The sequence below is a fragment of the Humulus lupulus genome, chromosome 6 (genome assembly GCF_963169125.1).
Source record: "Humulus lupulus chromosome 6, drHumLupu1.1, whole genome shotgun sequence".
In the NCBI taxonomy this organism is placed as follows: Eukaryota; Viridiplantae; Streptophyta; class Magnoliopsida; order Rosales; family Cannabaceae; genus Humulus; species Humulus lupulus.
Genome location: NC_084798.1, coordinates 31,615,751 through 31,642,766, shown reverse-complemented (window position 1 = coordinate 31,642,766; position 27,016 = coordinate 31,615,751). Strand labels below are relative to the sequence as shown.

The 27,016-nt window shown below is 39.3% G+C and overlaps 1 non-coding gene across 1 annotated transcript; it reads left to right on the top strand.

Annotated features, from left to right (window-relative positions):
* Positions 1-1,975: 1,975 nt before the first annotated feature.
* LOC133787669 (small nucleolar RNA R71) lies at positions 1,976-2,082 on the top strand. Its single transcript, XR_009872675.1, has one exon. It is a non-coding gene; the product is annotated as a small nucleolar RNA R71 (small nucleolar RNA).
* Positions 2,083-27,016: the final 24,934 nt, after the last annotated feature.

The window sequence follows — 27,016 nt, the reverse complement described above, 5'->3', positions numbered from 1 at the left end:
TTTTTCTTCTTGACCTTGGTTAAGATTTCTTGCAATTATAACAGGAAGTGTCTCGTTCTTCCCCAAGTAAACATATTTGAGATGCTCCGGAAGAGGCTTCAATTCAAGTGTAGGAGCTTGAATAATTGATGGCTGCAATTTCTCATTAGAAATCGGCAAATTAAGAAATGCAACCTTCTTAAAAGTCTTGTCAAAACCACTATTGAGTGTGGTTATGACATCCATGATCTCATGAGACAAATCTTCATCGGTCAACACAAGATGCTCTCTCAACGCAACCTCCAAATCATCTTCACTATGCAAATCTAAAACTCGTTGAGAAAGAATATCCAACACATCAAGAGAGTAAACAGCATGTACATCACTTGGATACCTCATAGCCTCAAAAATATTAAATCGAATTGTCACCCCATTAAATTCCATGGTCAACGTACCGTCATGCACATCAATCTTAGTTCTCGCAGTCTTCATGAATGGTCTCCCCAACAAAATTCGAGTGGAGCATGGAATAGATTCATCTTCCATATTAAGAACATAAAAATCAGCCGGAAACACCAATTCATTTACTTGAACTAAAACATCTTCTATTACACCCCTGGGATAAGCATTCGACCGATCAGCAAGTTGAATAATCACCCCTGTCTCTTCAAGTGGACCGAGATTCAATGAAGCATAAATGGAGAATGGCATGACATTGATAGAGGCTCCCAAATCCAACATACACCGCTCAATTCTTTTATTACCAATAGTGCAAGGGATAGTAAAAGTACCAGGATCCTTACACTTTGGTGGAAGCTTCTTTTGTAGAACTGCGGAAACATTCTCCCCCACACTAACTTTTTCATTACCCCTCAACTTACGCTTATTAGTGCACAACTCTTTCAGAAACTTGGCATAGCGCGACACTTGTTTAATAGTGTCAAGAAGAGGAATATTCACTTCTACCTTTCGGAATGTATCAAGAATTTCCTTGTCAACCTCTTCCTTTTTAGTCTTCTTTAGCCTGCTTGGGAAAGGAGGTGGAATGACAAAAGTAAGCTTAGGGCTGAGTTGTGTAGGGGTGGTTGGCTTTGGAGAAACATCTTCATTAACTGAGCAATCAACTTGTGGCTTGGATGACAATTTACTGGGCAATTGAGGATTAGGTGGATCATATTGCGTCCCACTGCGCAAAGTTACTGCACTAGCATTCTCCTTGGGATTCATCTCAGGTTGTGAAGGCAATTTATTTGACAGATGAGCCTCCAACCGGTTATATGATGCTGCTAATTGTCCCACCTGATTCTCCAAACTTTTGATGGAAGCTTGGGTAGTTTGCTGAAATTGAAGAGTATTTGTAGCAAGTGCATTGATTAAATCCTCAGTAGAAGGTTTAGCACTTGGTGGTGGAGCAGCCTGCGGTGGTTGTGATGGTCTAGGTACATAATTATTTTGAGACCTCTGTTGTGTAGTGAAACCAGGTGGTCTTGCTGCTATTGGTTGTTGAGCTATTTGTTGATGATTCCCATATCAAAGGTTTGGATGATCACGCCACCCAGGATTATAAGTTTGTGAAAATGGTTCATAATACATCTGACGTAATTGACCAGGAAAATTTCCCACAGCATTAACACCCTCAGTTTCTCCCTCCACTAGAGTGGGGCACGTATTAGTAGGGTGCCCCACTACTTGACAGATTCCACATGGCCGCACCTGTTGGCCCAAAGCTAGTTGTTGTACCACTGCAGTTAATTGAGCCAATTGTTGACCCAGCTGATTAGCATTATAGGTGCTCACTTCATTAGTTGATTTAGGCGGTGGAACAAGATCTTGACGAATGCCAAACTGTTGTGAGTTAGCAGCCATATTAGAAATCAAGCTCCTGGCTGCAATAGGAGTCTTATCAACTAGTGCACCCCCACTGGCTGCATCGATCATACTCCTATCCAGTGATTGTAATCCTTCATAAAAGTACTGAATGAGGAGCTGTTCACTTATCTGATGATGAGGGCAGCTAGCACACAACCTCTTAAATATCTCCCAATACTCATACAAAGACTCTCCTGTATACTGCCTTATACCACAGATCTCCTTCCTAATGCTTCCAACTTTAGATGCCGGAAAATATCGTTCTAGGAACATAGTCTTCATACCATTCCAAGTTTCAACAGTACCAGGTGGAAGATAGTACAACCACTCTTTAGCTGCATCCTTTAGAGAGAAAGGAAAAGCTCGCAGCTTAATCTGTTCCTCAGTCACTGCAGCGGGTTTCATAATAGAACAGACAATATGAAACTCCTTCAAATGTTTATTCGGATCCTCACCAGGCAGCCCATGGAAAGAAGGCAATAAGTGGATGAGGCCCGACTTCAGCTCAAAGTTTACATCTGGGGCAAAGAATGACGAATGGCAACTTCTGGGTTCTCGTGCCGCGGCAAGCATTTTCCTTTGCCGCGGCAAGAAGCTCTCTGTTTTACTCGTAGCGACAAGGATTTTTCCCTGTAGCGGCGAGTACTCTACTGCCTTGTCTCGTAGCGTCAAGGATTTTTCCTTGTAGCGGCGAGCTCTCTGCTTGATTATGCTTTCATTCTTTTTCGATTTTTTTCTCCTCTTTAACTTTACTCCAATGATCAGAACCCTACAATATTATCATCAAACCAAAAACTCATTAAAATATATACATTATCCTCAAAAATGACGATTCAGTTTAAATGAAACAAATTAGCAAAACGATTCTAACCATCCTCAAACACACTACTTATTAACATAAAACCCTAAAGAATAAGAAATAAAATTTATACAAAAATGGACTTATCAGCCAACATATGTGATGTCTTGTTTCCAATTATATTGACTCTTTGTGAAGATTTGGAGTCACTTATGGCTAGATATTGGTGGAGCTCTTCTATCCATAATAGGAAAAGACATTGGTTAGCATGGGGGAAGTTTTGTTATCCTAAACAACAAGGTGGATTTGGTTATCACTCTTTTGTTCATCGTAATCAAGCACTTTTGGCTTCTTCTGGAGAATTCTTACTTGTCCAGACTCTTTACCTTCTAGGATCTTCAAGGCCAAATATTTTTTTCATACAAATTTTTTTGCTTGCTTCAGATATTCCTGCTGTCATTTTTTAATCACTTTTTTCTTTGTTATTATATATTTTCGAGGCTACTAAGTTCAATAATAATGTTACTTTGTCAAATGATCATCTATTTTATTAAATTTTCCTTGTTAACATTGTGCCATATTTTTTGTTTTCATATATTTGTCCATTTTTTGGTCAAAGTTAGAATCGGTTTATAAGATCTCATGTGTGACTTTTTTGGCGTCTTATCTATTTTCAGTTATGTATTTATTTTTTATTTGTTTATTTTTTGTATTCAAACCATCTCCAAGCTATATTTGGCGAAGTATTATTTGGAGAAGATCTCTTCTAACTATCTCCACAATAACCCATACTAAATTATGTTGACCTACAGTCGTGGGTAACCCCACCACGAAATCCATCGTGATGTCCTCTCATTTCCACTATGGCATCTCTAGCGGTTGCAATAGCCCTGCTGGCCTTTGATGCTTAGCCTTGACCTGTTGACATGTCAAGCACTTAACCACATGCTCTACCACATCCCTCTTCATCCCAGGCCACCGATACAGTGATCTCACATCCTGATACATATTCGTGGTGCCTAGATGCAAAGAGTAAGGAGTGGTATGAGATTCATCCAGAATCTCCCGCCTCATAGGAGTGTCTAATGGAACACATAGTTGACCTTTATATCTCAACAAGCACATCTCTGACACTACATAATATATAGACACTCTAGCTAGAACATCCTCTCTGATCTTTATCAGTTGTGGATCACCCAATTGACCCTCCTTGATTCTCGCCAATAGCGTAGACTGTAGCGTAATATTGGCTAACTGGCCTACCAGCAACTCTATGCTAGCTCTGGTCATATCCTCTGTTAATTCTCTGGATATCATCCTCGCACTGAAAATTTGTCCCTGACCCTTCCGGCTTAAAGCATCCGCTACCACGTTGGCCTTTCCTGGATGATACAGAATTTCACAATCATAATCTTTTACTAACTCCAGCCAACACATTTGTCTCATTTTAAAATATTTCTGTGTGAAGAAGTACTTCAGGCTCTTGTGGTCAATATAAATCTCACATTTCTCCCCATAAAGATAGTGCCTCCATAACTTTAATGCAAAGACTACTGCTGTCAACTCTAAATCATGAGTGGGGTACCTATGTTCATACTCTTTCAACTAACGTGATGCATAGGCAATCACTTTCCTCGACTGCATAAGAACACAACCCAAACCCTGATGTGCGGCATCATGGTATATCACAAACGGCTCCTGACCTATTGGAAGACTCAGAACTGAAGCTATAATCAACCTCTGCTTCAGTTCCTGGAAGTTGTTCTAAGACCTATCTGACCACACAAACTTCTGATTCTTGCGTGTTTCAACGTATTTTCCTTCTGACACGTTACTTCAAGCTTAAGTAACCTCAAGTAAATCCTGATGCTCGGTGTCGCAAAAATGCCCTCGAGGGTAAAATGGTTGAAATTCCCAGAATTTCCTCTTGATCTCACTAACTCCCAATTTATCACCAAATAATCATTCTCATTACCCAATATCCCAATAATTGACCATGTTATGACAAAACCGCTAACTTGCATCCTAAGATCGTCTCATGCTGAATAGCTCAAATATATCCACATAATAATGTGGTCTCACCCATATATCACATACATGCACATAAATATACAATTATGCTCTCAATGACCAAAATTATGAAAATGCCCTTCTGATAAGAAATGGGCCCACATGCATGCAATTATCATCATATAATAATATAATTCACATAACCATGCATATAATCACATAATTACATATTAAATCAATTATGACTCTCCTGGGCCTTTAATCCAGGCACTAAGCCACATTAGGGAATTTGGGTCGTTACAAGAACCATCCTTCTTCTTTACAAATAAAACTAGTGCACCCTATGGCGAAAAATTGGGCCTGATAAACCCCAAGTCCAGTAACTCCTGTAATTGAACCTTCAATTCCTTTAATTCTGCTTGAGCCATCCTGTATGATGCTCTAGACACTGGCTCTATCCTCAGTTCCAATTCAATAACAAATCATATCTCTCTGTGGGGCGACAACCCTGGTAACTCTTTTGGGAATACATCCCAAAAATCACAAACTAACCTGGTCTCCTCGAGTACAACTGGCACAACCCTAGTGGTATCCACTACACTAGCTAGGAATCCTATGTAACCACCTCCCAATAGGTCTCTAACCCTCAATGTTGATATCGTAGGAATACGGGGTTTGTGCACAATTCCCACAAATACGAACGGGTCCTCATGCTTAGGTTCAAAGGTTACCATATTTTTCTTACAGTCTATGGTTGCCCCATACTTGGCTAGCCAATCCATATCCAGAATCATATCAAAGTCATCCATGACCAGCCCAATCAAATCTATTGATAACTCTCTACTATCCATCTCTACAAGTAATGAACCGACCCATCTCCTAGAGACTACCAAATCCATAGTAGGCAATAAAGTCTCAAATCCCATTGCATAATACTCACATGGTCTACACAACCTGTCAATCACTCTACTAGATGCAAAGGAATGTCTAGCCCCAAAATCAATCAAAATAGTATAAGAAGTGCCAGCACTAAAGAGCTGACTTGTCACTACTGAGGGATGAGCCTCAACCTCTAACTGCATAAATGCGAACACTCGAGCTGGAGCCAAGCTGTCCGCATTTTTTGGTTCTTCCTTCATCACTTTTGAGACAATCTTTCCTAAGGTGCCCAACTACACCACATAAAAAAGGCCTTTGCCCGACACTCTCCCATATGACGTCTTCTACATCTGGCACATTCTAGATAAGTCCTTCTACTCTCATTACTGCCTTGGCAGCCAACTAGTAAACCCCGTGGCCTCCTATCTAGGCTTGAAACTGGAATAGCGTCTACAATCTACCTCTTCTGGTCACTAGGGCCTCTGCCTTTACCAGATCCAGGAAAGCGAGGTCCCACCCTCCTGGTGTTCTTTCTAGCCATGTTCTCATGCCAGATCTTGTTTTCAGCTCCCTTAATAGTAAGGACCTGAGCATAAGTCATCACTCCAAGTACTGAAGTAATTTTAATATCTTAGGCTATCATAACATTTATCCCTCGAACAAATCTCTCATTTCTTATCACATCTGTTGGCACCAAGTTTGAAGCAAACTTGGCCAACCTATCAAATTTCAGAGCATACTCTGTCACATTCATGGTGCCTTGCACCAGATTACTGAACTCATAAGCCTTTGCAACTCTGACTACATCATTATAGTACTTCTCATTAAACAACTATCTGAACTCTTCCTAGCTCAAAGTCTTCACATCTCTGGCATGGGATACCACTTCCCACCAGATTCGAGCGTCCTCCCAAAACATAAACATGGCGCGTGCCATTCTCTCACTACTTTCCACCCCCATAAAGTCCAAGAAGGAGGTGGTCATACCCATCCAATACTCAACTTGTAGTGGATCTGACCATCCCTCAAAGGTAGGAGGGTGATGTTTCCTGAAGCGCTCATAAAGATGCTCCCACATGTTCTTTGCCCCTGGCTGTTACTGTAAGGCTAGTACAACAACAAGTGGCACAACTGATGCACCATTTCCTGTTGTAACCTATTGTTGTCTCAGTAGACGGATCTCTTCTTCCTGCCTTTATAATCTAGCTTGCATGTCAGCGAACACTTGTTTCCGTTTCTCAGGAGCTGGTGAAGGGTTCTGACCTTGGTCGTTATCTCAAACCTGAATTCTAGCACCAGCTAGTTCATTTGATTTCCCTGGAAGCATACTACCAAGTCTATCTGCAATCAATGACTCAGCTCATTAGGCAACAATAACGGTGCCCAGCACCACCCCACAGTCCAAGACTGAACAAATAAGCATACACATGCAATGACAGTGCTAATAACCAATTCAATAACTTTCACATACAACAGTCATGCTAATAAGCAAGTCTATTCATTTTCATGCTCAATTAGGGTTATAATTGTTAGGAAAATATGTATTATTGCTCAATGGAAATATGGAAAACCAATAAACAACTCTATGATTAAATAAATATTACAACTCAATTGCTCAAAATACAAGTAACTAGAAAGATGTAGGAGAAGAAGATTACAAACTCAATACTATAATAATACAAGTAAATAAGAAGAACAAGAGGAACAAAAGAATGAAAAACACAAACAAATTCTCACACAACCAAAGTGTAGAGTAGTGGGGATCACCAACTTGAATAAGGTTCAAGACCTTTGTCCAAAAGCTTATTTCCCCCTATTCTCTAAGCACTAAGGGATCTCTCTAGGAAATAGCTCTCTTACCAACTTAAAAAAACTCTCACACTCTCAAGGTGTATTTTTCAGCCAAGTGCTTTGTGGATGAAAAATGGTGTGTCTTACAAGTGAGCATTAGGCTCCTATTTATAGAGTTTTGAGACACCCTTTGAATTTCAAATTCCACCAACCCCCATGGCTGTTACCAATGATTAATTGGATGTTTTATGGAATTAAAATAGAGATTTGGGAGTTACTTGGCTGTTGGAAACGTTCAAAATTTGATAAAAACCGAAATTCAAAGAAGCTGTCAGCCACCAGGGGCGTGACGCTTGTTCCAGGCGCCGCGGCCCTTAGTCAAGTTTCAGCAACAAATTTTTTTAGTTTTTTCCAAAACGTTCCAATTTATTCCCACTTGATTTTGTAACTTCCATACACAATATGGGAGTTAAAAATCACATCTCTACCAGCCATTTCTCATATGGCTTTATGAAATCCAATCTCAAATGTGTAAAATATAATATACACATTATTGGGTGATATTTGGGAGTTACAAATTTGTAACTGATTTTGTAACTCCAAAATATGTCACATTTGGACACACACATGTGTCCAATTTTGTGACTCTCAATAATATGTTACAAGGTGTGAAAAATCACATTTTGTCACATTATTTAATCTAATATTATATTATATGAAATAATATAACACTAATAAACACATTCGTAGTATTCATATGCATATAACAAGGCTAATAAGCAATTTTTAGCTTTCAGAAGTGGCAACAATGCTCATAAGCATGCACTTAGTAGTTATAAACAAAGAAAAGTGCTAATAAGCATTTCTTTAATATTCATAGCAGCAATATTGCTAATAAGCAAGCCTTTTATCATCCACGCAACAATCAAGGGCTAGGTCCTATCAGTATAACTCATGCTTCAAATTCAAGCATGCAAATAAGGCATTAAGATATTAAGAGTTTCTCCGAAAATCTAAAACCAACTTAGAGAGAGAGAGAGAGAGAGAGATTTGTTTGTGTTTTGTTAAAATCTGAGGTCATAAACTCATCTGATTAAGGCAGCCCATGGTCCAAATGACCATAATGCCCTCACTCTCCTAAAACATTCTCAAAGCCCCTCAAGGGAAGAAAAAAAAAGTCATTTTACTATCCTTTCTCACATTACACTTATAATTCCCAAATAATTCCGCCAAACCCGGAATATCATTATTTTTCTCAAAATACGACTCATACTCCAATGAGTCCCGATAACTCACCGAATCATTGGCTCACCCCAAGCCGGGTATAAATCCCCCGTTGGGACTAAATCGCTATCTTGCTCAAAAGGACTGACTCCTGCCGAATATTTCAAATATATCCAAATAATAATGTAGTCTCAATCATAGAATCACTATTATACCCTTAGTGGATCAAAATTACAAATATGCCCATTTAAATAAAAGCGGGCCTAATTTACACATTTAATACACTGAAACATGCCCAATCAGTCATATAATAATATAACCCATGAAATTCATATAATCACATAAATATTCAATTAACTCACATATAAACACATAATATTTCAATAATTCCCTCCTAGCCCCATAACCAAGGCACTAAGCCTTATTAGGAATTTTGTGACATTACAGTGCTGGCAAAAGAGAGGCAAAAAAGGAACTCCTCCAACAATAACAACTCAAATGACCAGAAGAGGAACAGAAACAATAATGGTGGACAACCTAGTCAAGATAAGAGGTCAAGGGAATTATAAGAACAATGGTCGTACTGGGAACAAGGAATGGGTACAATACCCTGAGTGCGAGAATTGTAAGAAGCACCATCTAGGGGAGTGTCGGGCAAATGAATTTTTTTCATATGGAAAGGAAGGACACATAAAGAAGAACTACCCACAACATGGATAGAATAAAAATAAGAAACAACCAAAGAAGGATGAAAAATTAGTTCTGGCTCATGTTTATGCACTAACAAAGGCAGAAGCAGAGGCAAGCACTTCCGTGGTCTCGGGTCAAATCTCTATTGTTGGAATTGACTCTCATTTATTAATTGATTATGGCGCCACTCATTATTTTGTTGCAAATAGAATAGTGGATAAGTTTGATAAACCTTTTGATATGTATGCTGACAGATTTGGGACCATATTGCCATATAGGGAGGTGGTAATATCAAAGAAGTGGATTAGAGCCTTGCCTATGAGGGTAGACGATATGGAACTTTTTGTAGAATTAATTGAATTAAGTATGCCTGATTTTGATGTTATACTTGGAATGGACTGGTTGGCTGAGTATAATGCTATGATTGATTGTAAGAAAAAGATAAAGGTGTTCATTCCAGAAGGATATGAGCCATTTATGTTTTTGGAACGAAAATCGACTGCGAATCCTAATTATTTCTACACTGAAGGCTGTAAAGATGCTACAGAATTGATGCATGGGATTCTTAACGAATGTCATAGACCATACAAGAGCAGTAGTGAAAGGATCAGAACAAACAAGGATATTATGAGATTATTTGGATGTATTTATGAAGGATTTACCAGGATTTCCACCACACTGGGGAACAATGTTCAAAATCGAGTTGGCACTTGAAACAACACCAATTTAATGGGTACCCTATAGAATGGCCTCAGTAGAGCCGAAGGAGTTGAAGACTCTGCTACAATAATTTCTCGACATGTTGGTATTAATAGGAATAAAATTAAGGACGCATCGGAAGGTGGGGAGGGAGATTTTAAAAAATCATTAATACCAGCCAGAATCAATGCATCTATCAATACATTAAATCATCACTTACAAGAAAAATGAGATTACCTCTTCGAGCCTATCAAGATTCGTTGAGTCTTTTAGTATAATCAACGTTCTTCATATCTAGTGAAGACTCGCACCCAAGTCTTCCAAATTGTTCCTCTAACATATAAGGACGTGTGTGGACACATATGATTCACAAGTTGATTATTTAGGCTCTCTAGATGTTTTAAACACATGATATCTAAAGAGTTTGGAGAAAAGAGAAGGATTGTGGAAATTTTTAGAATTTTCAGCCCTAGAAATGTAGAGTCTAAGAACTTTATTTAGTCAGTTAGATAGTAGTAGTAGTAGTAATAGTAATAGCTAGTAGTAGTTATATTATGTTTATTACTGTAGATTTTGGTTCAAGCTGGGGTTTAGTTGGAAACTCCTAGCAATAGTTATGGATTTTATAAGTTTAACCTATAGTTTAAGAATATTAATTATAACATAAGGTTTGATTAATATTGCTGGTTATTAATATGATCATTATTATAACATAAGGTTTAGATAGAGCCAATAAGAATATGACACTTGTCATGAGCATAGTTATTCCTAAGGTTTGGATAGAACCAATAGGAATATGACACTTGTCATATGTATGATTATTAAGGAATTATTATTTTAATGATAAAATAAGGGAAATATAATACTTAGTCTTCACTAGAATTTGTTAGGAGCTTGACATTTGTCGCAATTTTATTTATTTGTGATTTAGATATTTTATTTGTGATTTAGATAATTAAATAAATTTTTCGTAGCTTTAGGATACTATAACTTCCGACCTATTTTTGATCCAGTTATGTTATGAATTTCGAAAAATAGTATTTCTAAAAAGTTGTAGATAATTTAATTAGCTTTCTAACGGTATAAAGATATTCTAAATCGAATTCATAAAGCTCTAGATATGTTTATTTTACTGTAGGTTAGTTTAGAGTTACGGGATTTACGGATTTAGGGAGTTAGAAGTTAGGATTTTATTTGATTATTTATTTATTTATTTATTTTTAAAAAAATCAAGCTTTGTTGACCAAGTCCTAAGGCTTTGGCTGAAGAATATTCAAATATTTTCAATTAAATTCATTATTTTTATTCAAAGACAAAAAGAAGATTTTTATTCCTAGAACTCTATAAATAGGACCTAGCACCAAGCATTTTCATTCATTCTTCAAGCATTGATCAGAGCCTTCTAGGTGCTAGTGAGACTATAGAGTGATAAACACTTGGGTTGGGGTTATAAGCTTTGTCATTCTAAGCTTATTAGACACTTGGGAAGTAAGGTTCATAGAGTGTATTCCGATTTCAAGGTGTAGTTCGGTCATAACAATTTCAAATGTATTCCTATTCTTAGTTCCTTTTCTGTATTGTTAGTTCTTATAGTTTTTCTCTACTCAATTCCTAACCCAATCTTCTCTATTCTTGGTTAGGCATCTAAGTTCTTCGAACTTGAGATTTCTTGTTTGTAAGTATCTTCTCGATGGTTTAGTTCATTCCTCTTCATCTCTTTCTTTTAGAAAACTCACCTCTCTATTAATGGTTTTAGAAGTGTTCCAAAATCCCGACTTTGTTCTCATCATCCCGGTATATTGGTAAGGAAAATAGGATAGATCTTGTATGTTTGTATGATATGTTATGTTTATGATATGATAAGTTTATGTTATGATATGTTTATGCTATAATATGTATATGTATAATATGTTTTGTAGTCCTTCGGCATATGACTTGTTTAGATAACAAGCCCCAAGATTATTTTTTTAGTCGCTTGGGCATATGACTTGCTTAGATAGCAAGCCCCAAGATTAGTTTATCATTTTCATGGTTTAGAGTTATGGTTTACCCTACCTCAGATATTAGACAAGGGACCTAGATGGGTTATCATATACTACCATGTGATCTAACCTACCTCAGATATTAGACAGGGGACCTAGATGGTTTATCGCATGCCATGTTAATGAGTTATGTTTATGATGTAGTTTTATGCTTATGATATATGATGTATGTTTTTAGTAGGTTTTCCTTGCTGTGCACTAGGCTCATTCCTTTATTTTTAGTGTGATGCAGGAAAATGAATATGGAATGCGGAAGGATTCTTGGTAGCTTGGCTTGTGTGTTGAGGATGGATGGAATGTGTGGACTGCGTGTCGATCGATGATGAAGTTATTTATTTTTAGTCTTTTAAATCATGTTTTTTCCGCATTTAGTTTTGTAAATAATTTTCTTTAGTTTAAAATTATGTTTTATGGTTTAAACAATGGGTACCCATGCCATATTTTCTATTATTATGTAGTTGATACAATATTTTGAGATTTAATAAAGTTATATTATTTCTTATGTATCTTTCTCAAAATAGTAGCTATGTATAATAGATCTAATGGTCCAAGGTCTTAGAAATAGTTGGGTCATTACAAGAAAATTCTATCGACACTTTTTTTGAGAGAGTCTGATAACAAAAATAACAATTGATTAAAAGAATCGCTTCTTTTAAGGTTTTTAAAAATAAAGTAAACTAACTTTATTTTTCTTTAAATTTATTAATTCAAAATTGATTAGTTAAAATTTAATTTAATTTAACTATTTATTTAAATTTAATAATTAAATAATTAAAAACAAATAAATTTAAAATTCAAATCTCAGGAATAGGCTAGCGCCACTCATTTTGCCAGACAGTGAGTGGCGTAAGCCACGATGTTTTCTCCCTAATTTTTCTCATTTTTTTTGTTTAACTAATTTTAAGACAATATATTTATTCCCAAAATAAATATCAGTTGATTCAAAATTCACACTATCAGTTTGAATAATTTTCTTATAATAAGATAATATTTAACTCTCTCAAATATTAATTGAACCTCTTATTTCTATTTATTTAAATATAAATTTTTTGAAATAAAAAAATAATTAGTTAAATAATTAATTAATTGCACATAATTATCACTTTGCCCTAGAAAATTAATTCCTTTGCAATTTATCTATTTTCTCCATTAATCTTGCCTATGACATCCTTGCCCTTGACAGTGTAGGATAGAGGCAATCCAGGGACCATGGACCTATAATACGAATCTCCAATAAACCATATTATTTATTAAACTCTTTAGTTTAATAATCTTATTTATTAATTCCATTATTACTCCACTATAAATATGGAATTGCACTCTAAGTAATTATAGAATTATATTTACAGAGTTTTCTCTTATAGTCGGTTATATAATCAATAAATTTAGTTTTGCCATCCATGGATTGGTTCGCTAATTAGAGCTATTCTCGAATTATTGTTTTACCCTTCTAATTTCCTCTTGTTCCTTAAGTACTATTAATTCACCAATGAATAATTAATCCATAACCATATTATAGATTTGACCTCAATAACTATTCAATCCCATAATTAACCATTAATGGATCCAATATTCGATCCATTAGGAAAGCTTCGATTCCATTATTGTAAAATCATGTTCCCAACCATTCAGGATATTGAATCTCAAAAAAAAAAGTCACTAGCCTCATTATATTAAGAGACCTTAACGAATGAATCAAAAGGTCCAATAAACATAAACAGGAGTTCATGATATCTTAGGATTTAGCCTGATCTACAAATGATCATTTATGAAGACATGAATTAAATCTTTATGGAAAACGGTAAATTTATAAAGATAATTAATTCTCATCGGTCCTGTCATATATAATCACTATTATTTAAAGGACCTTTACCAAGATGTCTGTCTACATCTGTAATTCAAATCTAGATTACTTGCATCTAATATGCTTAGTAAACCGTACTAGTAACCATTCATTAAAGATTTCATACTTTAATATGATGCTAACTATTTTATTCATTATATATGATCTTAATTCTCCCGTACACATACAAGATCATATTCTCATAAATGAATATAAAATTTTCTTATATTTATATAAATTATTCAAACAATAATTATATTATTCAAATATAATAAAATAGTACTTTTAGTTAAATCAATAAAAATGTCTTTCCACATGCCTTTAGGGCACAAACCCTAACACGACATTGGGTTCATAAGGACGAGTCATTCTCCATGGGAGCGCCTGTGTTGTTTGTGAAAAAGATGAATGGATCGATGCGTATGTGCATTGATTATAGGAAGCTCAATAAGGTTACAATTAAGAATAAGTACCCTTTGCCAAGAATCAACGATCTTTTTGATCAATTTCAAAGGAATGCAGTATTCTCAAAGATAGACTTATGGTTGCGATACCATCAATTGAGGGTTAAAGAAGAGGATATTGCAAAGACGACATTTTGTACGAGATATGGCCATTATGAATTTTTGGTAATTTCGTTTACACTTACCAATGGCCTTGCTGCTTTCATGGATCTCATGAACATGGTGTTTAAAGATTATCTAGATAAATTCGTGATAGTGTTTATAGACGATATCCTTATTTATTCGAGAATAGATGAGGAGCATGAAGAGCATTTACAGTTGACTCTATAGAGATTGAGGGAGCGTAAGATGTAAAAAACGTTCAAAAAGTCTAAATTTTGGCTTTCTCAAGTGATGTTTCTAGGGCATGGTAAGCAATGATGGAATTAAAGTAGATTTAATTAAGATTGAAGTTGTATGAGATTGGCTAAACCAAAGAATGCTTCTGAAGTGAGGAGCTTTCTGGGGCTAGCAAGATATTATAGAAAATTCGTGGAGGATTTTTCCAAGATCGCCACTATAACGTCCCAAATTACCTAATAAGGCTTACGACCTTGAATAGGGGGCCAGGATGGCAAATTATGGAGAATTATTTGAATATATGTGATTTAATTATGAAGTATGTGTTTATGTGATATATATGTGTATCATTATATGATTACGTGAGTTATATTATAATAAGACTAGATATGCATGTTTAGGTGTATTAAAATGCACGTGGGACCATTTCTTATTAGAAGGGCAATTTTCGTAATTTGGCCCGTTACGGGAATATTTGCAATATATGTACATAAATGTGATATATGTGTGAGACCACATTATTATGTGGATATATTTGGGTTACTCGGCACGAGGTGATCCTAGGGATCAAGTTAGTGATCAATTCATAACGGGATCAAATACCCGGCTTAGGGTGAGGCTAAGGGTATTTTGGCAATTTAGTACATTACTGGGAATTATCGAGTAATGGGAAATTGTTTAGTCATTATGAGAGGATATTGGAGATAATGAGAATTGTGAGACGTTAATTATGATTAACGGGAAAATGTGAAAGAAAGACCATTTTTCCCTTGAGGGTGTATGATGGATAAGTTAGTGGTCAGGGGTATTTTAGACATTTACCAGCCTTAGGAAGAGATATACCTAGCCTTGGTTTGAACTCGGAAATAGAAACACTCTCATCAACTCTCTGTCTCTGTCTCTCTCACACACACAACCGTTCTCTCTCCCTCTAAGTTTTGGTTGGTTTTTGAGAAAAACTAAGGGAAATTAAAGGCTGGGGAACTTGGAATTGAAGGCTTGAGTCTAGGGTTGTATTAGTTACAGCTAGGAGGATACAAATCATAGCTGAGATAAGCATCAATCCCTATTTCGACTGAGTTCCATTTTGATTTTATGGTGTTCTTGAGCTTTGAGGCTCAAGATATTGAATTGGAGATTTGGTGGGGTTTTGGCCAAGTTTAGGCTTGTGTTTTGTTGGTGTTAATGTGTTGATGATGCTTGGGGATTGAATTCTGAGTTTGGGTATTATTTGGGATGGATTTTGGTAAGACTTGGTTGAGGACAAGTTGTGGAAAACTGGGTTTGCAGGGTCACACCGCGACCCGCATGCACCCAGGGCGCATGGGATTCGGTTTTGCTTAGGTGCGCTGTTACCCTTCAAGGCCGAGTCACGACACGTGTCCCTGGGAACGTAGGGGTTGGGAGCCTCTAACTTGAGGCTCTCCGTGACCCATTAGGGGGCGTCGCAGCGCGCATAGGTAGAAATAGCCAAGCATGTTTTGAGTGACGCGAGCCTAAACCTAAGGGCTTGGGACGGATTTTACTACCCGAGCTAGTAGAATTCAAGGTATCGGAGGCTAGGACTCAGTCCGAAATCCTTTATTTACTCAAAATTGAAGAATATCATTTATTATGTTTATGAATATGGTACTTTTAAGGCTCAAGACGTGCTCGAGGGTCGTTCTTATTATACGTTGCACTTGGAACTGAGGTAAGAAACTACACCCAGTACGTGTTAAATGTGATTATCTGCAGGATTAGGGGTCGACCCCATTGAGGAACATGGTTATTACTGTGTTTTGTATTTAATTAGCTAAAATATATGATTAATATGTATGCATACTTGAATTATTTGAAGTATGCTTAATAGTATCTGGTTATCGGTATCTAGTTATCTGTTTATTTGGTTGTCTGAATATCTGGTTAAGGCATTGACTATTACGTTGACCGACCCTATGGTCGTTTGGAAAAATGAAGCGCTTGGCTAGCTCTATGGATAGTTACTCAGAGCTAGGGAAAAAGGCCCCGGGTGACTCTATGGTCACTTAGCTAGGGCATTATGAGTTCTTAGTCATGTCCTATGGGTTGACTAATGCCCTAGCTGCTTTTATGGATCTAATGAACAGGGTGTTCAAAGATTATTTAGATCGGTTTGTGATCACCTTCATCGATGATATTCTGGTTTATTCTCAGTCATAGTCAAACATGAGCAGCATGTCAGGTTGGTTCTACAAAGATTGAGGGAACATAGATTATTTGCAAAGTTCAAGAAATGTGAGTTTTGGTTACCTTAGGGATAGGATCAAGGTGGACCCAGCAAAGATTGAGGCAGTCACGGATTGGCCAATTCTAAGGAATGCCTCAGAGATCTTGAGCTTCCTTGGATTGGTCGGTTATTACAGGCGTTTTGTGGTAGGGTTCTCAATGATTGCTACTTCTTTGACTGAACTTACACGCAAGAATCAGAAGTTTATGTGGTTAGATAAATATGATAACAACTTCTAGGAACTGAAGCACATATTGATTACAACTCCAGTTCTGAGTCTTCTGACAGATCAAGAGAAGTTCGTGATATACAGTGATGCCTCACATAAGGGTTTTGATTGTGTTCTTATGCAGTCGGGGAAAGTGATTGCCTATGCATCACGTTAGTTGAAAGAGTATGAACAGAGTCACTGCACTCATGATTTAGAGTTGGAAGCAATGGTCTTTGCATTAAAGGTATGGAGGCATTACCTTTATGGGAAGAAGTGTGAGATATACATTGACCACCAAAGTCTGAAGTACTTTTTCACACAGAAAGATCTAACCATGAGACAGAGGCGTTGGCTGGAGTTGGTCTAGTATTATGATTGTGAAATCCTATATCACCCAGGGAAGGCCAACGTGGTGAAAGATGCCTTAAGCTGAAAGGGTTTGGGACAAATATACAGTGTGAGACAGATATCCAGAGAGTTGGCAGAGGATATGACTAGAGTTGGTATAGAGTTGTTGGTGGGCCATCTGGCCAACAATACACTACAGTCTACTCTGTTAGAACTTATAAAGGAAGGTCAATTGGGTGATCAACAACTGACAAAGATTAGAGAGGATGTCCTAGCTGTAGTGTCTAGGGACTACACAGTGTTAGATATAGGCTTGCTGAGGTACAAGGGTCAGATTTTTGTTCCGATGGACACTGTTATCACACGGAAGATTCTGGATGAATCACATACTACATCTTACTCTTTGCATCCAGGCACCACGAAGATGTATCAGGATGTGAGATTGTTGTTGTTGACCCTCGTTTTGGTCAGCTAACACAGAGTCAAATGCTTGATGTGATAGAAGTTATTGAAGTAGACCTAATGGAAAGAACAGTAAACGACACAACGAAATTATAGTGGTTCGGCCCCAAGAATTGGTAATGACCTACGTCCACTTAAGCTGTTATTGATATTGATTCTCAAATGAGTGATCAAAGAACTAGGGTTCTTCAAGTTTCACCAGCCTTAGAGGGATAAATAATACAATCGAAAACTAATAGCTCTAACTCTCTTGTAAAGCACAAACTCAAATTAGCCAAAAAAAAGGTCCTCTTCCTTGAGCTATTTCTCTTTATTTATAGGCTCAAGGAAGATTACATAAATTTGTTACAGATATTCTTTCCTAATTAATCGAATACTCAAGAATCATGGGAGATGATCTCGGATATGATCATAATTGCACAAGATCTTCTCAAAATATACGAAGTATACGACCAAGCTGGTCGTATATAAAGTCCAAATTTTACGCTAGGGGAATCTCCCTGGTCGATGGTCAAACAGCACCTCTGCCAGGTGTCAGCCACGTGTTAAAAATGTTTGCCACATCATCCACGCCTGTTCTTTGGATAACATTTGCCCCCAAGTTTATATATTGCGACTAGCAATAAGTAAACTTAGGAAAAAACCTTTCATATGCCCCACGAAATCTGTCAAAGCCCTCGTGTGTTTTTGAAAATCGTGACCTAATCATGTCTAATCAAGCCTTTTCAGTTTTCAAGAAACCACTCTGACGGCTGTTACACTCCCCCATGCTTCGAAAAAGGGAATTCATGATTACTACTTTTTGGCACACCTCAGTTTCTATAAGTAACCCCCACCTTCTTCTTTCATTTTTTTACTCACCATCTTCTTGCTAAAAACTTTCAAGAACCACACTCCAGAGCCCAGAACTTCAAAGTTTTCAGATGCCCTGCCGAGGATCTTTTGCCTGCAAACCCAAAGCTTTTATTTTTCAGAATCTTCAACCTTCGTTCAGGTAACTCTTCTTTGATGTTTAACTTTTTAATATGACATGTATTATGCTTCTGTGCTCTGAAACTCTTTGCTTTCTTGAGTAGAAATTTGTGAGGATTTTGTATAAACCGTTTAATGCTTGATAAAGTAGTGTACTTTTGCTATGCATAAGTTAGGAATCAATTCGATAGTCAGGATCATAGATTTAGGGCGTAAAATCGACGTAAAAATTCTATTTTTAGGCTAGTTGAAAAACAAGGTTTTTCCCGCCCTTTAGGAGTTGAAAAAGCTTCTTTTTAGAAAACTTTTTACTTTCCTTTTTGATCCGTTTTTCAAACTGCTAGCATAAAACTTAATGTTCGGTTAGAATGCTGTTGGTCGATAGACGCGAGCAACGTTATTCCAACTTTCTACATAAGTTCCCATGCTGTGCGTCTTATCTCCTCCTTTGTCTGTTTGCAGTTCATATGCAAGTCCCGTGGGGAGAAGAAAGACCCATTGACGACAACCTCCTAGTTCAACTGCTTGAAGATGAAGAACATCCTTCTACCTTGATACCAGATATTCCTTTCTCTCGAATTAACCTAAACACCTCCCCAGTCTCGACTCAAAATATGGCTCGCAACAAAACTAAAGCCAAGAAAAGAAAAACCTCCAACACTTCTCATCAGCCTACTGCTGATGCTCCCTCGACCAGTGGTCGAGACGAAAATATTCCTGACCCAAACATTCAAGGTCATGCCCGCCCTCGACATGCTATTCAGCCGGACGTCGAGTGGCATATTGTCTCCGCAAGTAGGGTGATGGCCAGAATGATCGCCAACTACTTGAAAAAATATAATCTGACAAGGGTGACCTTAGTCAAACCTAACCCAGACCAAAGGGCTAATCTGCCTGGAGGTGCTTACAGCGCCTGGTCGCGTTTTCATGTTGAGGCAGGAGCCACTTTGCCTTTTCATGCATTCTTTCAGGGGGTAGCCAACTACTTCGGAGTTGCCCCCTTCCAAATTATCCCAAATGGATATAGAATGATGGCTGCACTCTATATCCTGAATAAATGGCCAGCGCCATCGCCACATGAGGTCCAATACCTATTCGACCTCAAGTCTAACCCCAACCAAGAAGGTACGGTGTTCTTCTATCTCTATCATCAAGAAACCGGGCTCACTTTCCTGACTGACACCACCCATATCTCCAACATGGGGAGGTACTACCAGGAGTACTTCCTTACGCCTGACCTGGTCGTAGAAAAATTGGCTTTCACACGAGGAGGTAAAACTTTCACATCACTGGCTTCTTCACTTAGTGTTTTCCATCACAATGTCTTGAACTTTCAATGTGTTTCAGGCCCATGGCTGCGACCAAACCCAACTCTAGGGATGGAGTCAAGGGCGACACTCTTAGCCAGCATGTCATATGCTGAGAAGAGTGTCAAAAATTTAGTTATAGAGGCTAAACTTAGGTTGGCTGGCCTCAGGGACCCTCAACCAACTACGAGTGGGCCATCGGCGGGGAATTCTCGCACCGAAGCAGAACCCGAGCAGCAACCCCAAGTGTCTCCTCCGCGGAGGAGACCAACTAGGGTTATGATCAGGGAACCAGCCGACACTCACCGAGCGGAGAGGCCCTTGGCTCCCAAGGGAAAAGGAAAGCAAAAGGCCACCGAGCCTACCGAACTCTCTGACGACTCGTCGGATGATAATGGTACAATAATTTCACTTTTAAACCATTTGCCAATTCCATGTCATCTGTTCGACGGGGATGGCAACTTTAAGAATTCTCCCATCTTAAATTCAGATTTCTTTCAAGCAGTAGGTAGTTCAGTAAATAATGTAGCGACCAATAGTTGTAGCGCGAGTACTTTACTTGTAATCTTTTCACTTTCATTTTTTGGCCCTGTGTGACCATCTTGTCTCAATGCCCGTGTTGTTTCCTTTTGTGCAGATATGGACTCCAAGGATGTAATCGAGCATTACAGGGCTGCTGCTGCCTCTTCTGGCCAAAAGAAGGACAACAAGAGGGCTCAAGGGGAGAGTAGTAAGACTGCCTCGAAGAAGGCTTGAACTGACGATCCTCTGGCCACCGCCCCTTCGAAGGAGAACTCACCACCTCCAACACCCCTCGAGCAACCAGCCTCAACTCCCGCAGACCAGCAGCCTTCTCCTAAGGCTCATAGCAGCCACACATTGCACACTCAGTCCGAAGGCTCCCTGCCCAGCCTTGTGGTTAGCTCTGTCAGGGAGAGAATCTACAAGCTCTCCAAGCATAAATGCAGCCAGGCAGGTATCACTGAAACTGCTTCTATGGAGACTGATCAAGTTCTTAATAGAGGGCTGAACAAAATAGTTAGCGTAAGTTAACTCTTGCTGATGCAAAATTTATTTTTGATTCCCTGCCTTTACTTTATCTTTTTCTATCTAACTTCAGGGACTGCTAACCATAACCGTTGGCTGGCGCCGTGCTGGGGCATTGGTGTCTCAGGGTAGGAACTTCGATACCAGGCTCGCTGAGGCTAAGCAAGCACTCAAAGATAAAAACAACGAGCTTTCTAAATAGAATGGTGAGCTGCTCGGGGAGAAGACGGAGCTGTCCAAGCAGAAGGATGAGCTGCTCGAGGATAAGGCTACTCTGACCAAGGAGCTGCTGGAAAACTGGGACGCCCTGAAGAAATCCAATGAATCCAGGGAAAAGTTCAGGGAAAGCGCCTAGCTCAACTATCAACAAGCTATACAACTTGAGATTGATCTGATCGCCAGCAGGCAGGAGGCGGAGGAACTCAGCAAACGAGTGCAGGAGCTTGAGGAGGCTGGAGCCAAGAACTTGGAGAAGTACAAGGAAGCCACTCACCTTTGCTTCTACGAGTTCTGGAAGCACAACCGGGAGGCTAACTTCATCTATCTGTCAGAACGCTTGAGGAAGACTCTATTGTCGCAGTGTGCCATTCGTCTGGAAGAAGAAGAGAAGGCTGAAGTGCCTGCTTCCCCAGAGATTTCCCTGGTTGCAGGGATCGATGGTGCAGACACTGAAGCTGGCCCAGGCGTCGACCAAGGCACTCCTCAAGACCCTCCAGCTCCTTAATTCTTTTTTTTCTTCTATCTCAACTACACGACCGATAGGTCGTGCTGTAAAGACAATTTATTTTTTATTGCTGCAAGGGCAGCGATTTTACTTTTATTTGAACAGTTAAATCCGAGCAGTACTGCTTGCGGTGTAAAAGGATTCCTTTGACATTATAATATTTTTGCTTTATTATAATCTCTGTTCGCATGACTGAACTTAGCATATTAATTTGGCTTGATTTTCCAAAATATAAATTTTGAAAAATACTCTAAGTACCGTAGTATGTTTTTTACTTATTTTGTTCATGTGTTTACATACCTCTTGGTATGCTTTTCTATCGATGTACCTTATATGCCCCCCAAGTGACTGAGGAGCTTTAGGTCCTTGGTCACTTGCCTTGACCAAAACCTGTACGAACATTACTGCTTGGTATAAAATGTAGAACTTATAATACAGCAAAACAACACACGTAATGAACAAATACTTGTAAAAAATTACAAAGTTTGGCAAGAATGACTGGCTGCGCACAGTCCCTTATAATTCTCGCATTAAATGGACTAAACATGTCTTTACGAGTGATCTTTGAAAGAACTTACACTTATAAGCGATTAGCCATGTAACATGGCTAACCCTTTTTGAGAACTTGTAAGAAGTAAAAATTAATACAAGTTAGTCCTTTAAGAAGGATTGTTTAGTGATAATACTTGCGCAGGTGTTGTCCATTCCAATAACGCAGAATGAGATCTCCATTTAAGCGTGCAAGTTTATAGGTGCCTGGAGGAAGGACTTCTTCAATCTAGTAAGGTCCTTCCCAGTTTGGTCCGAGTACTCCAGCAGCTGGGTCGTGAGTGTTTAAGAAAACTCGTCGAAGCACTAAGTCTCCAACGTTGAATTTTCTTTCTTTTACTCTAGAGTTAAAATATCGAGCGACTCTTTGCTGGTACGCAGCTACTCGGAGTTGGGCCTTTTCTCGTTTCTCTTCGATCAGGTCTAGGGACTCCATCAATAGTTGGCTGTTTTGTCCTTGGTCGTATGTGATTCTTCGATGTGAGGGCGGATCTAACTCAACAGGCAACATAGCTTCATACCCATATTCTAAGGAAAATGGGGTATGACATGTTGCTGTTCGGTGAGAAGTCCTATACGACCAGAGTACTTCAGGCAGTTGTTCTGGCCATGCTCCTTTAGCTTCTTCGAGCCTTTTCTTTACAGTATCCTTCAATGTCTTATTTACTGCTTCGACTTGCACGTTTGCTTGCGAATGAGCAACTGAAGAAAAGTTATTTATGATGCCATGCCTTTCGCAGAAGTCTGTGAACATGTCACTATCAAACTGGGTGTCATTGTCTTAGACAATCTTTCTTGGCAATCCATATCGACAAACAATGTTCTTGGTGACAAAATCAAGTACTTTCTTTGTCGTTATGGTTGCGAGTGGTTCAGCCTCGGCCCATTTAGTGAAGTAGTCGACCGCCACCACTGCATATTTTACCCCACCTTTTCCTGTCAGCAAGGACCTGATTAAATCGACACCCCATACTGTGAAGGGCCATGGACTCTGCATTTTCTTTAACTCATTAAGAGGTGCCCATGGGATCTTGGAAAATCTTTGACACTTATCACATTTTTGCACAAACTCCATCGAGTCTTCGTTCATTGTTGGCCAGAAATAACCTTGCCTTAGAATCTTCTTTGATAAGCTCTGCCCCCCAATGTTGTCCCCACAGAAGCCTTCATGTACTTCCTTCATCAGTTCTTTAGCCTTTTCTGGCGCAACACACCTGAGCAATGGCATTGAGTATCCCCTTTGGTATAAAATACCATCAACCAGTATATACCTAGCAACCCGTCTCTGAAGGGTCCTGGCTTTGTTTCTATCTGCAGGTAGTGTACCGCTCGTGAGATACTCCAGGTATGGTGCCATCCACATATCTGCTAACCGGATCTCCATATTGGTCTCGTCTGCTCGTACGCTTGGCGTGTGTAGCCACTTGACTAGCACTATATTCAAAGTGTCTGCATCTTTTGCACTCGCGAGCTTGGCTAAGGCATCTGCGTTTGAATTCTGATCTCAAGGTATTTACTGGAGGGTATATTTTTCAAATTGCGCCAATAGGTCTTTTGTTTTGTTCAGATAGGCCACCATTTTTAGGCCTCATGCCTGATACTCCCCTAAGACCTGATTCACTACCAGCTGTGAATCACCGTAAATATCCAACACTTTTATGCTCATGTCTTTGGCTAACCTTAACCCAGCGAGTAGGGCCTCATACTCAGCTTCGTTGTTCGAAGCGGTGAAATCGAACCTAATTGCGCAGTGAAATTGATGCCCTTCCAGCGTTATCAATATCACTCCAGCTCCTGCATGAGATTCGTTGGATGATCCATCCGTGAATAGCTTGCACGAAGGAGCTTCAACTTGAGGCTCAGGCACACTAGGTTTGTCGCCCTGTTCGTTGTCTGGGAGTTCAGTAAATTCAGCAATGAAATTAGCCAAGACTTGTCCTTTTATTGCTGCTCGCGGTGAGTATGTTATATCGAACTGCCCGAGTTCAACTACCCATTTCAACAAACGACCAACAGCCTCTAGCTTTTGCAAAACTTGTCGAAGGGGTTGATCAGTTAAGACTATGATTGGATGGGCTTGGAAGTAAGGACGTAACTTCCGTGAGGCCAAAATTAGGCAATAGGCTAATCTTTCAATGGGAGGATATCTCAATTCGGCTCCGATTAGCCTTTTGCTCACATAATACACCGCCGTTTGTATGCCTTCTTCTTCCCTTACAAACACCGCACTTGCAGCATATTCAGTGATCGCCAGGTATATGAACAAAGTTTCCCCATCTACAAGCTTTGATAAGATGGGAGGTTGCGTCATGTGGGCTTTTAAGGCTTGAAAATCCTGTTCGCAGTCTTCAGTCCACTCGAACTTCTTGTTGCCCCTAAGTAGATTAAAGAAAGTGACGCACTTATCTGTCGATTTTCAAATAAATCTGCTGAGCGCGGCAATTCTTCCAGTTAAACTTTGCACATGTTTGATCTTTATTGGTGATTTCATATCGATCAGGGCCTTGATCTTTTCGGGATTAGCCTCAATTCCTCTCGAATTAATGATGAACCCCAAGAACTTCCTTGATCCTACTCCGAAGGAACACTAGAGAGGCTTTAGTTTCATTTGATATTAATTCAAAACATTGAAACACTCTTGCAAATCCTTCATATGTCCTTCTGCCTTTTTTGACTTTACCAGCATGTCATCAATGTACACCTCCATGTTTACCTCGATTAACTCCTTAAACATGTGGTTAACTAGTCGCTGGTAAGTCGCACCAGCGTTTTTCAATCTGAAGGGCATTACTTTGTAACAGTATAGCCCTGTATCGGTCTAAAAGCTAGTATGATCCTCGTCAGGGGGATGCATACTAATTTGATTGTAACCTAAGTATGCATCCATGAAAGAGAAGATCTCATGTCCTGCAGTTGCATCGACCAGCTGGTCGATCCTTGGGAGTGGGAAGCAATCTTTTGGGCAGGCTTCATTAAGGTCTGTGAAATCCACACAGGTTCAACATTTGCCATTTGGCTTGGGAACCAATACTGGATTAGAGACCCACAATGGATAAAATGCCACCCTGATGAACCCATTCTCCTTTAATTTTTCAACTTCTTCTTTTAAGGCTTTTGATCTGTCTTTATCAAGTAGCCTTCTTTTCTGTTGCATGGGTGGAAAGCTTTTGTCGACGTGCAGGACATGGCTGATGACTGCAAGGTCTATCCCAGCCATGTCTTTATGTGACCAAGCAAAGACTTCCTGGTTCTTCTTCAAAAATTCCACCAGTGCATGTTTTGTTGTTGCTTCTAAATTTTTGCCGACCTTAACAACTCTGGTCGGAAACTCTTCGTCGAGTTGGACCTCCTCAAGGTTCTCGATAGGTCCTATATCTTCTTCAAAATCCCCAAAGCGAGGATCTAAGTCTCTATCCTCACTTTGGGCAACACCCTATTTGGTGACTTCATCACCTAATCGGGCATATACATCAATGGCCATCTGCAACTTTTCTGGGGGAGCACTCCTCGACATATCCTTCTTGGCCTTTGTGGCTGAGGCATTGTAGCACTCCCTTGCTTCCCTCTGGTTTCCCAATACGCATCCTACCCCTGCGTTTGTTGGGAATTTCATGGTCAGGTGCCATATAGAGGTGACAACCCGAAGGTCAACTAGTATGGGCCTTCCAATTACAGCATTGTAGGCCGAAGGACAATCAACTACTACGAAAGTAGTGAGTAATGTCCTGGTGGCGAGCGCAGTACCTGTTGTTACTGGAAGCCTGATTGACCCTATTGGAGCAAGTCCATCACCAGAGAAACCATAAATTTTTTGGTTGCAGGGCTCCAAGTCCTTGACGGACAACTTCATTCGTTCCAGTGAAGATTTATACAGGATGTTAACTAAACTTCCTGTATCAACTAGTAATTTTTTCACCATCATGTTGGCAATCTGAACATCCACGACTAGTGGATCGGAATGTGGGAACCGGACATGCTGGGCGTCGCAATCAGAGAAGGTTATTGCACCGTTCTTTGTCCGAGCTTTCTTTGATGACCGATCCTCCACAGTCATCATCTTGATGTCTTGGTCGTGGCGTAGGGTCCAAGCATATCGTTCCCTTGCCTTTCTGCTGTTTCCCGCAAGATGCGGGCCTCCGCAGATGGTGAGTAAGGTGCCAGCCACGGGGTCAGGCTGTAAAGGCGGTGAGCATTGGCGTGTAGGTGCCTACTCGTTGCCACCCGGAGCCTCTCATTGGGAAGCTCTCGAGACCCACACGTATCTCCTCAAGTGTCCTTGTCTAATAAGGAACTCGATTTCATCCTTCAGCTGGTTATACTCGTTCGTATCATGTCCGTAGTCGTTGTGAAAACGACAAAACTTGGCCATATCTTTTTTTGACATATCCTTTCAATTGGGAGCGGGTCTTTTATAAGGAACACTAGAAATTGTGGCTTGATACACCTCTGCTCGAGACTCGATGATGGCAATGTAGTTGGTGAACCTTGGTTCATAACAATTGCCCTTAGCGCGCTTACTC